The 12,227-nt window shown below is 38.3% G+C and overlaps 1 protein-coding gene across 2 annotated transcripts in view; it reads left to right on the top strand.

Annotated features, from left to right (window-relative positions):
* Window positions 1-2,501: 2,501 nt before the first annotated feature.
* Window positions 2,502-12,227, top strand: part of LOC306845194 (histone-lysine N-methyltransferase SETD5-like) — a 40,157-nt gene continuing 30,431 nt past the window's right edge. Inside the window, exons 1-2 of one of the 2 annotated variants that reach the window (XM_079377845.1) lie at window positions 2,505-2,577; window positions 2,690-2,943. The gene's annotated coding sequence lies outside the window, so the exon portion shown is untranslated. Of the gene's footprint in view, window positions 2,944-12,227 lie in introns of both variants that reach the window. The other variant, XM_079377846.1, reaches the window with a different exon arrangement.

Below are 12,227 nucleotides of genomic sequence, written 5' to 3'. Positions count from 1 at the left end.
TTCAGCCGGGGGCACATGCAGTTAACCCTTTAGGCGCCAGGGTTTTTTGGAAAAAATGCTGGATTTTGACATCAAGATTTCAAAAGCTTGTGGCTTGAAAGGGCTTAAAGATAGAGATCTACTGTAAATTAAAAAAATGTTGGGCATGACCGAAAGTTTATGTGGGGTGTAAATATACTCATCTAATTTGCATATTATGACGTCATCAGGGGCGGCCCTCTTGAATTTCATAATATTTAGGAAATAGTAGATATTGAATTGATGTTTGATTTTTTTGTTTGTTTTTTTGTCTTTTTCTCCTCATTCCAAATGATCAGAAAAGAGGAAACCAACAATAAAACAGGAGAAAGTACTAAATTATTACTATATTACTATACTATATAGTAGTAAAACGCATGTGAACAGTAGCCTACTTTTTGATCAGTTCATCAGTAATATTCAGGAAATAATAGATATTGAATGGATGTTTGAACTTATTTGCATGTTGTTGTTGTTTTTTGTCTTTTTATCCTCATTCCAAATGATCAGGAAAAGAGGAAATCAACAGTAAAACAGGAGAAAGTAGTAAATTATTACTATATTACTGTGCCATAGTAAAATACATGTGCCTATTTTTTTATCAGTTGACCAGCTATCTGCCCAATCAGGTATCTATGTGACAGTTTATAGTTCTTGAGAGTATGGTACCTCTCCTCTCATGAGTCATTGTATGGCACAGCGCACAGACCGACCCCACACACCGCACCTGTACTGTCTGCCGGCGGCACTTTGAGCGCGCGCGATCAGAACAAACAGCGCAATCTGGCCGATCATCAGAGAGAAACAGCTCTCCTATGGACACTAAGACCACGTCCACCCCTGCCACCCCCATCCCCGTTGGGCAAAGTGTTGAAATGATCACTTGTTTGTGCTTTGTGAACGATCGCGCCTTGCGCGCGGCACCATTGCGCAGAAAAGGTGTACCGGGAGAAGCGCGATCATTAGACGGCCGATCGTCATTTCCAAAAGGCAAATATTCCCCTTCAGAGTCGGAATCGGCCAATAACATTTGCAACACATCCTCACAGTACAACTTTTTATTAGCCGTTTGGCGATTTTCTCTCACAAATCTCACAATTTACTCAGACGCTATGAACTGAATTGCTTCCGCATCAATGACACGATAGCTCACTTACGCTGCTATTTCCTCGAACAATTTTGGTCTAGAATCGAAGTACTACATGTCTGCCATCTAGTGGAAGGGAATACAAATGAGCCATTACACCAGATTAGGAACTACAGCCCATTTCATGAAGTATGACGTCTTGTCGCAATTTTGCGACTTTGGCGCTTAGAGGGTTAAATTACATTTTCCATCCATAATATATATATTTAAAGAAAAATTTGCCAGTCATATAAAAGTAAATGTACTTTGTGATTCTCACAACACGTTTTCATTTTGCGAATTCTGGTAATCAGAAAACGCACAACTCGGTGAAGCCGACGGCGTAACGTTAGTGAGCTGGCCATTTATAGTTATTGAAACACGGCGGCCCTGAAATGAGCAAAAACTACGAATAAATGATCTGGTCAGCCGTGGGGTTTGCTATTGAAAAGTTACATTAATGAGTAATGCAAGTACGCTTTTGTGGAGTCGCCGAGGGCGTGCAGGTATCACGCTTTCTCTGTTCAATAACCAAACAGGAACGGCTTCCTTTGTTACTTCTAGAATATACTATATTGGCATTACCGCTTCAAGTGTACATTCATTTTCCAATAATCCTTCGGCAATTGTTCTTAAAACAAACGATTTATCATCAGACTTAAAAATGCAACGAAACGTCGCATTTAAAACCTTAACTGTAAAAGTGATTTAATATGGTTTGTTGGTCTTCTAAGCGTGGTTTATAATTTTGGCCCATGTTTGGTCTCCCTTGTCTTCCTCTTTTTAAATTCAAGAACCACAGTTCGCCAACTGCGTTAATATTTTTGTATAGAATGAAATCCTGCACCAAATCAAGCGTTCAGTCCAATCCTGGATCCCTCATATATTCCTCTCAGTATTGTTGACGCTCCCTGCGATCGCGCCCCGGAGACCCCGTGCTGTATAACGCAACACTCTTACTCCCGTTTACACGGATACAAGAACAAAATATTCCTTATAAGACCATTGAGCTCCACGGCGTGTGTATTTAGTAACACAACATCTTTCCACAAATCCTCGTTCCCTTGTTTTGAGATTATCCATTTTAACTAGCTGTTAGTCTTCCAAATTTACAACTGCAGCCTCTCAACGCCATCTCACGCTGCAAACTGCTGATTAGAGGAGTGAGCCACCTCCAAAAAAAACAAGGCTCTGCCTCTTTTCTGTCTACGACAACAGTTGATCCAACGGCATGTGCGCGTTTCTGTTTGTTACAGCGATTGACACATTTCTATCCTATAGTATAGCAGCGGGCGCGGGCTGGGGCTGGACTCCGCCCTCGTAACGAACCCCTGCTCCGCTGTGGAGGAAACCCTGTGTTATGGTTGTGTGTAGCTTCGCTGGGAGCCGCGGTCGGTGCCGGTGTAGAGAGGGGGATGGGCAATACTGCAAATGTAAAGGACATGAGATTGAATCACAGTCTTGAATCACCAAGTGCTGTACATACCCATATAAATATCGACTATAATTTTGTAAAATAACATTGTATATTGATGTATTCTTTAGCAACTCAACGTGAACATTTGAAGACCGCACAGTGTCTTAAATGGGAGAAAATGTGAAACTTTCAACTCTTGCGTAAGGGACACTGAGAAGTTTGGAAGACAGCCTGAGAGCCTCGCGGGTTACAGTTCACAGGAAACACCGAGGTTGCAAGAGAAGGCCTGCTGTTCTGCCTCGCATCGATGTTGGATTTTTTAAGAACAGTAAATACCTTTAATAGGCTTTTGAATTTCAATTACGCTGGAAGGACGCTATAGGTAAGGCATTTTATTATTTCCACGAAGGTTTTGATGGCGATATCTTATGTTTTTTATCAACTAGGTAAAGTTGATGCAGAAGTTGGGAGCTCAGTTCATCAGCTCTTGTTTATCAACACGCATTGTAGCTTTTATGTTTCAACTGTTCTTGGTTGATTGTTTCTGCTGTCACGTTAATGAATCAAATCAAAATATTTTGCTGTAACGCCGTGTGTTGGTTGATCTGCATGTTAGCTTGATGTAGCCATAACCACAATCACACTTTGCCAAGAACCTCGTGCTAAGAACTGTTTTTTTCTCCGCTGTAAACATTCAGCGATCGGCCTACTGTTATGCTGTCTGTCTTATAGTTTGCACATTTATCACATTCATAGCATTCGTGCCACTCAACAACATAAATTATCAAAGTGAGCAAAGGTATCATTTTAGTTAGCCGTTAGCTTAGCCGAGAGAGGTTGTCTTAAAAGCTGGTACGGGTTAAAGTAATGCATTAAAATGTTAAAAATCATTATTGGCCAGTAATCTTAATTTGAAAATAAGAGGAGAATCAACTGATAAGTGTTTTGTGGCAGAAACTGTGACTCAGGGTATTTTAGTGTTAGTTCACTTGTGTTAATCAAGTTTCTATGTGAAAACAGACATGGCAGAGTTTGTATTTACAACATCCGTGCTTGTCAAAATCTAATTTTATCAACTGCATTTTCAGAGAACAGGGAATGGTGTATGAAGGCGCTTAACTTTATGGCTTGGCTTCGTTTAACTTTCATGTAGGCACTTTGTTGGACTTACAAAGTGCATTTTTTGTCTGCTCTAAAAGAGGATAGTTTGTCGGGATAAGCAGATATCCTGTTGAGCAGTGCTTTCTGCTTTGATATGTATGTCTCTGTTTTTTATATAGACTGCTTTCATCTTGTTGACTGTGCTAAAACTTTATGATTTGCTTATAATTTCTTAATCTGGTCTGTTTTCTTTTGGAAGCGAAAATAATGCGAACCCCGAGAACCGTGACTTGCTTTTCTCATTCTTCACCTCCGCCTCCCCCATCAACCAACCCCCAACTCCATCCATGAGAAATGGGTGGTATTTCTAAGGGGAACTCGCCTTTCCTTTTTTAGCCTCCATTTTTATTTCAACAACAAGTGATTGGAAACGACAAGGAAGAGAAGACAACAGAGAGCGAGTGGAACTCGACATGATTTGCTCACGTTAACACACACATATATATATATATATATATATATATATATATGTATGTGTGTGTGTCTATGTATATATGACAGTTTTCGAAACGCTGTGAAGTAACATTTCTTGTTCGTGCAAAATGAACCGTGAGGAAACGCCTGCTGTTGTTGCAAGGCCGCCCCATACTTAGGGTTACTTTTACGTTTACACGCATTACATTATTTTAGAGGTCCTCTGGCAGCATACTGTTCTGTCTGTCTGTTCGTTGATAAATTTGATATCAGCAGGACCCGAAACAAAGACTGGCCATAACAGTGCCTGATAGAATTCACACATTCTTGAAATGGTATCCACCCGGTATTTGCATGGACTGGGTCAGATAATCTATTACTGTAGTGTAAATGAAACTGTTAAACTATTTGTATAAGAATAATGTTTGTGGAAAAACATGTCTTATATTGTTGTAAATGCTGGTCTAATGGAAGCCTGACAGCTTCAGTAAAAATTATGACTGGCCATGTACATAAACATTTCTATTCTTAAAAACAGTCAAACAGCTGTGTGTGTGTGTTTGGATCTGTAGAAAGGAAATGTCTTTTTTTTGTAGTTCTTGAAGGGCTTGCTGGCAACTGCAAGCAAATGATTTGGCCTGTCCGACATTTTCCTTGTATGTTTTCAGGTTTTATTTTCGTCCGCCTTGAACTATGTGAAACCTGATCTTTCTGTGACTCACCCAACTGGTTATCTAAAGTCAACTTGTGTCTTTGTCCAGAGACAAAGAACAAGCTTAGAAAGTCTAAACTTTTGTTTAAGTTTAGCATATATGAAAATAGATTAAATGCACTGAAGCATTTTAGTATCAAAATGTAGAAAGCGGTGGAGCTTTAACTGAATGTTAATTCAGCGAAACTGTACCACAAATCAAGACACAATGGCAAATATGCAAGCATTTTTTTATCACAACTGTTTATGTATATATACATATAACCAGTGTATAAATCTTTTTTTGCCAAAGTATTTAAAAATTGTGACTTAAAATGTCTGTATTGAATACTTTTTGATCGTGAAGATGACAGCAACAGTTCTAATGTTTTTATGACCTGCATTGCTTTTAAAAGATATTATGCAATCTACTGTTGTGATGCTTTTTTTTTTTTTTTTTTACAACATAGAATCAATATGCTTTGGCCAAAGGTTTGTAATTTGTAGTTTTAGTTCATTAGAAATTTATTTTATACATAAGCTCTGTCGTGCTTCATTTTAGAGGTGGTTTCTATTCCTGAACCCATGCAATACATTGGAGCTCATTGTGATCAATGCATTTTAAAAGGAAAATATTTCTTTCTGTGTATTGATTTTTTTTTATAATTTTTTTTTTCTAAATGTAGAAAATACAGAGAAAATACCGTTTGCTTTTCTGGGGCCTTTAGCTCTTCTGTTATATGTACTGAGACTAAAAAACAGTTGCTGAGATGCCTGCTCCTCTTCTGTTTCCTGATTGGGTGGTTTCAGAGACCCTCAGCCAATCAGATGCATTTGAGTGTTGTAGGTCTGTCTGTCTCTCTCTCTCTCTCTCTCTCTCTCTCTCTTTCTCTCTCTCTCTCTCTCTCATTCCACCCTCCCTAACCAGTGCTTTGGAACATCTAGAAGCACAATCTTAAAACGGCTTTTAGTAGCATAAACAATGTTTTCTTACTGAAAGGCAGCTGAATATAATGTGGTATCCGTACACACTTTGCCAGTCAAGGTTCTTTTGCCTCGTTTCTGTGAGCCCTGTGCAGCCATTTTAGCTCCTATACAGTTGTTGTTGTTGTTTTTTTTTTCCCCAGGTATTTGGAAAGGGTGGGTCAGTCATCTAGAAAACAAGCTGGCAGAGAGAATGTAGTTAAAATACCATTTACAGTTGTCTCTGGTGATACTATCACAATGAAACTGTTAATAGATTTGTTAAATGTTTTTCTTATTGAATCATTGAAAAAATTATCCCTATTACTTTGTTGGGTACATGTGGCTTAAAAAAATCATCCTATTGCATTGGAACAAGTCTGTATGTATGCCTAAACATGATGTCATGGGGTGGAATATTTCCAGTATTCTGATATCAGGGTATTTCCTGCATTAAAAGTTTTTAGCCTAGATGCCAAATTTAGTCATGCTCTCATGTCTGGTTTTGTGAATTCATATGGGCTCTCTTGCTTTTGTTTTCCTGTAATTACAAAGCAACTGACAAGCGGTCAATGGATGTAAGAGCCAATATTATCTTCCAGGTGAGCTAGACTTTGTGCTGTCAAAGAACGTGAAATTGAGTTTTCACAAATAGCAAAATTGAATTTTCCTAAAATGTAACAAGCACAGTTTTAAAAAATTAAATATGACACAAGTGTGGTCTTTTTTTTTTTTTCTCAGCGCATAACTTACATTTTACACTTGTGTAAGGGATCCATCTATACAAATTACTGGTATCAGTATCATGCACGGTGTGTGTACAGTGTTTGTGTCTAGACAAAGAAACACATACAACAGCACAAACAAAGAGAAGAATGGATATATCAGATTAAGGATGTCTATTAAGTAAATATATTTAATTAATAGAATATTAAACACAATATTCATGCATCATGTGTAGCTGCAGTGTGTGAGCTGATAAGTCAAGCAACACTTGAGTAGATGAGCAAGCTGAGACAGACATGTCCTTTTCTCACAGGCATTGCTGAAAAATTTGTAGTTTGGTCAAATGTCAATAAGAAAAAGCGAAAGAATGCGCATATTACTAACATTACTTGATGTTAAAGAGAAGGAGAGAGAGAAGTGTGCATTTCTGTTGAATTCTTTTCAGTGCTGATTGCTCACTTAGCACACTTAATTTGAATTAAAACGTATTTATATATGTAAGAAAAAACATTAGCTGTTACGTGATTTATGTATAACCTGTGGTTCTCTAAATTATTACAGGGAAAGATAATGTGATTACTGTGCTGCTGCTCCTGTGCTGCTCTAAATGTGTGCTGTGCTATTAAATGAGGAATAAAATCGGATAAAATATGAGTGATAGAATGAACATTGAAAGGAATACATTTTAACTGGCATAAGTGTAAAAATAACTAAAGGAAACATCTGTTTGCAAAACAAATTAAGCTAATTAATGATTCATAGTCTTTTTGTTTCTAAACCCAATATTTAAAAAAAAAAAATTACAACTGCAATAAAAATGCAGGTATCCGTATCTGCAAGTAACAAAAGGAGAAGTATGGGTGTTGTACTTGTATTTTGAAAAAGTGGTATTGGTGCATTGCTATTTTGTATCCTTGGTGTTAATGTTAAAAATTCATGCAATTATTTTCATTTTGCATAAAGGCTCGTCCTGACAGCAATCGAGCCTTTGTTAAATTTCATAGACTTAACTGAATGAGTGCCGAACAAGAGAACTTGTCTGCTTGGTAGGGCTGGGTATCGTTTGTTTTTTTTTTTTATACCGGTGCCAAGTCGATACTTTTAAAACAGTACCGGTGCTTAAACGGTGCCTGAACCGATACTTATAAAAAAAAAAAAGAACAATTAATAATTGGATTGGCCATTAGCACTAAACACATGTCTTTTTCATTCATACTGTATGGCACCCTCGCACAAAAAAATCCACATATCCAGTCACAGAAGTAGCGGAACTCATGAAGCTCCAGGAAATCCCCAATATGGACAAAAGCTATCACTGTAACTGAGTAAACAGAAGATATAAACGTTTTGAATGATAAAACAAATGCAATAAACACTCATTACGACAATATATAGTTTATCTGTGTTATTCAAGCCATCTCTGGTATTTTCATAATTAAGTATATTTATAATCCATTGCTAATCGATGTATTTGCAGCATAAGGGACATATTTTCTGCCCCATTCTGTGTCAAGAAGCTACATCAGATCACAAAAGGAAGCATTTAACTGGTGTTGTGGACTAAAAAGGTTCTAATGTTCTCTTTTGTTGGACAACAGGTTTAAAAACGTGAATACAAGAGAATTTTAGGTTTAGGCATTTTAATTTAAGCATGTTTAGCTTAGCTAGTTAATGGAAGGCTACCTGCTGCCGTCAGAGCAAGTGTAACTTCTGCATTCACACGCTCCTTGGATGCTCTCATTTCCCGAGTTGTGCTTTTAAGTCGTAATGTGAAAACGGCACACTCGTGTTACTACAAAGATTTGTTGGACTTGTATTATTAGAGCTTTCCAACTTGAGTTCACGTGCATTTTCTTAGTTGGGAAATTATTTTTCATGTGCGGTGCCGGTGATGATGCTTCTTACGTTCGTTTCGGAGAAACAAAGGACAAAACAGGCTAGCAGCACTTGTTTGAACCGCACTATTTTGGCCCCAAAGACCACACAGAAGTTTGAATTCGATGCAGAATTCTCTGCTAGAAAAGCCAGATGTCTCTGATTTTTGAAACGCTGACATTCTTTGCAGCATTGACAGGGAAAATGGTATAAACATTATACCATTAATGATAGAGTTAGAAGGCTTTGTAGTCCACAAGATTTAATAATATAACTGCATATAACAGCATTGACTGCTACCATGTTATTTTGGTAGGAATTTTTATTATTTGAATAAAATGAAAACTAAAAGAATTTCAAATCACATGAGCCAATATTTTATTCACAATAGAACATAGATAACATAAATGTTTAAACTGAGAAATTTTACAATTTTATGCACAAAATGAGCTCATTTCAAATATGCCTGCTACAGGTCTCAAAATAATTTGGACGGGGGCATGTTTACCATGGTGTAGCATCTCCTCAGCACCCTCCTACTTCCACTCACTATTACGAATCTACATCCTCTCCAGAAGTTTGAGATCTGCTAGTGAGCGATGCCTTGTGGTACCATCACAGAGAGGCTCAAAATCACTCTCCAGAACATTCTCGTTCACCATTCCTGGCTGGTGGAATAATCTTCCCACCCCTATCCGGAATGCTGGATCCCTGGCAATCTTCAAGCAACAACTGAAAACTCATCTCTTTCGGCACTACTTGACTTCATCCTAAACTCAAAAAAAAAAAAACTTAATCTTTCCCTCTATCTTTCTCTCCTTCCCTTGCTAGCTTTTACTTATTTGAACAATGACTGAGACTTGGTGTTACGAGCACTTCCTCTGTCTGATTGCCTCTTCAAGATGAATCGCTTCTTCTATTCCCCATTTGTAAGTCGCTTTGGATAAAAGCGTCTGCCAAATGACTAAATGTAAATCTCCTCTTCTTTTCAAACAGTTTGAAGACGTCTGGTCATCGAGGTTATGAGTTTCTGGAGTTTTTGTGTTGGAATTTGGTCTCATTCTTGCCTGATATAGGTTTCCAGCTGCTGAAGAGTTTGTGGTAGTCTTTGACGTATTTTTTGTTTAATGATGCACCAAATGTTCTCTATAGGTGAAAGATCTGCAGGCAGGCCAATTCAGCACCCGGACTCCTCTACTACGAAGCCATGATGTTGTAATAGCTGCAGTATGTGGTTTTGCACTTTCAGCATTCATAGTGCCTTCCAAAACATGCAAGCTGCCCATAGCATATGCACTTATGCACCCTGATACCATCAGAGATGCTGGCTTTTGAACTGAACGCTGATAACACACTGGAAGGTCTCCCTCCTCTTTAGCCCAGAGGACACGTCGTCTGTGATTTCCAACAAGAATGTCAAATTTGGACTCGTCTGACCATAGAACACTTTGAAACATTCCATTTTAAATGAGCCTTGGCCCACAGGACATGACAGACACGCCCCTTTTCACAGATTGGAGAGCCTTTGCCCATCTTTACTTTTGAGAGACTCTGCCTCTCGAAGACATCCCTTTTATAGCTAATCATGTTACAGACCTGATGTCAATTAACTCAATTAGTTGCTAGATGTTCTCCCAGTTGAATCTTTTCAAAATGTCTTGCATTTTCAGCCCTTTGTTGTCCCCGTGCCAACTTTTTTGAGACCTGTAGCAGGCATCAAATTTGAAATGAGCTCATTTTGTGGATAAAAGTGTAAAATTTCTCCATTTAAACATTTATGTTCTCTATGTTCTATTGTGAATAAGATATTTGGCTCGTGTGATTTGAAAGTCTTTGTTTTCATTTTATTCAAATAAAAAAAATGTCCCAACATTTCCTGAATTCGGGTTGTGAGTGTGTGTGTGTGTGTGTGTATATATGGAAATAAGAATGAAGTGCAGTAAACGATAACTGTTAGCACTACAAAGACGCCATGGCAAGTTAAAATATTATATATATATATATATATATATATATATATATATATGTATTAGTGCTGTCAATCAATTAAAAAATTTAATCGCGTTAATCCAGTAACGTGCGATGAAATCTTGTCATGGGTAGGCTGTGACCTATCAATGTGGCATATATGTTCATATATTCATTCAGTTAATGTAGCAACCCAAGTTCATATCAGGCATCATCACATCGCTGCCTGCATACAGCAAAGTCAGTCATATGTGAGGCTAATGCACAATCAAATCTAATAATCAAATTAATGGACACATCTATCTTATGATGACTTCTACAACAAACAAATGTTTTGTGCGGGACACAGTAAGAGAGGGAGGCGGCGCGGTGTCAGCGAATAGCATCCTAGTCACTCCTTCAAAATGCGCAAACGCGCACAGACAGCCAGACACACACTATTGGTCTGGTGACGGCGCACCAGGATTTGAATAGGCTACAGTCAGAAAACATTGTGTCAGCTTTAAAGTACAAAAACAGCTTATTCGCTCCTACAAACTGCGCTAGGCGCACACACCGACACGCAATGAGCATCTGGCGACGGCGCACCAGGATTTAAAAAAGAGAACTACAAAACAGCATTTTAACCCTTACGAAATGCACCATAATCGCACAGATAGACATACAGTACAAATGTGGCAGAGGTGACGGCGCACCAGGGTATGGAAGAGAGAACATTTTGGTGTCAGCGCACAGCAGCCTATAGCCCACCATCAGACAACACACACAAGCGAATATAAGGGTTTTAAAAATAATAAATAAATTAATAGTTTTCGTTTTAAAGGGGGTGCTTACTTTTATTTGTAGACGAAGTCCATGAGTCTATCCCTCTGGACAAAGATGTCAATTACTTTGTTGTAAAAGTCCTCTTTGTTGGCTGTATTTCTCAATTTCAAAAAAGCTCTTTTTTCTTCATAGGACAATGTTGAAAATCTTTTTAAGTAATAAATATCCATAATATCCAAATATCCAACGGTTCACAGCCGTCGAACTAGGTTGACAGCCAACGCTAGGCGCCGCTAGATGCAAAGTATCGGGAAGCGCGGATTGAGTGAGAGCGAGTGGATCACGTGACATGAAGCAAACTCGTGGTGATAAAGACAGCATGAGAACTGACTGCGCATGCGCAAATCTACGTAAACTACGTTCTATGGACCAAAGAGGCCCTGCTAACATATGCCTCAATGGCCATGGCCTTGAATTTCCTGCATGAAACAATGGTTTTTAGGAGCAAACAATGGCAAAATGAGTATATTATATGTGTATTCCTGAATTTTTGTTACAAAAATTTATATTTGGAATAAAATAAATGTAATTAATAATGTGGTTTGTGGTGAATCAATAAAGCTCTTGGAATTAATAAATGTAATGTCAACATTGGTGAGGCACTGCCTACCCTGACCGCACCTTCCTGCGTTAATCACAGTCCAAGACTGTGATTAATCACGATTAATCGCAAATTTAAAATACTAGGATTTACTTGCATTAGAGCTAACATTAGCGTCATGCTACATAAGACAATTTATGAGATTAATAGTACCCTTTTACTCAGAACTCACTTTAAACAACCATCGAGTGTTTGTAATAACTTACTTTTGCGATCACATGTACACTTTGGGGGGCCGCGGTACATTAGAAAAGTAAGCAAGATGGGTACACTGTGGTCATAAAGGGATGGACATGGTCAGCAACAATACTCAGGTAGGCTGTGCTCAGTTGGTACTCAGGGGCCCAAAATGTGCCATGAAAATATCCCCCACACCACCGCCACCAGCCTGAACAAGGCAGGATGTATCCATGCTTTTGTGTTGTTTATGGCAAATTCTGAC

Source organism: Barbus barbus (genome assembly GCF_936440315.1).
Source record: "Barbus barbus genome assembly, chromosome: 25".
Lineage (NCBI taxonomy): Eukaryota > Metazoa > Chordata > Actinopteri > Cypriniformes > Cyprinidae > Barbus > Barbus barbus.
This window is presented reverse-complemented; position numbering and strand designations above follow the sequence as displayed.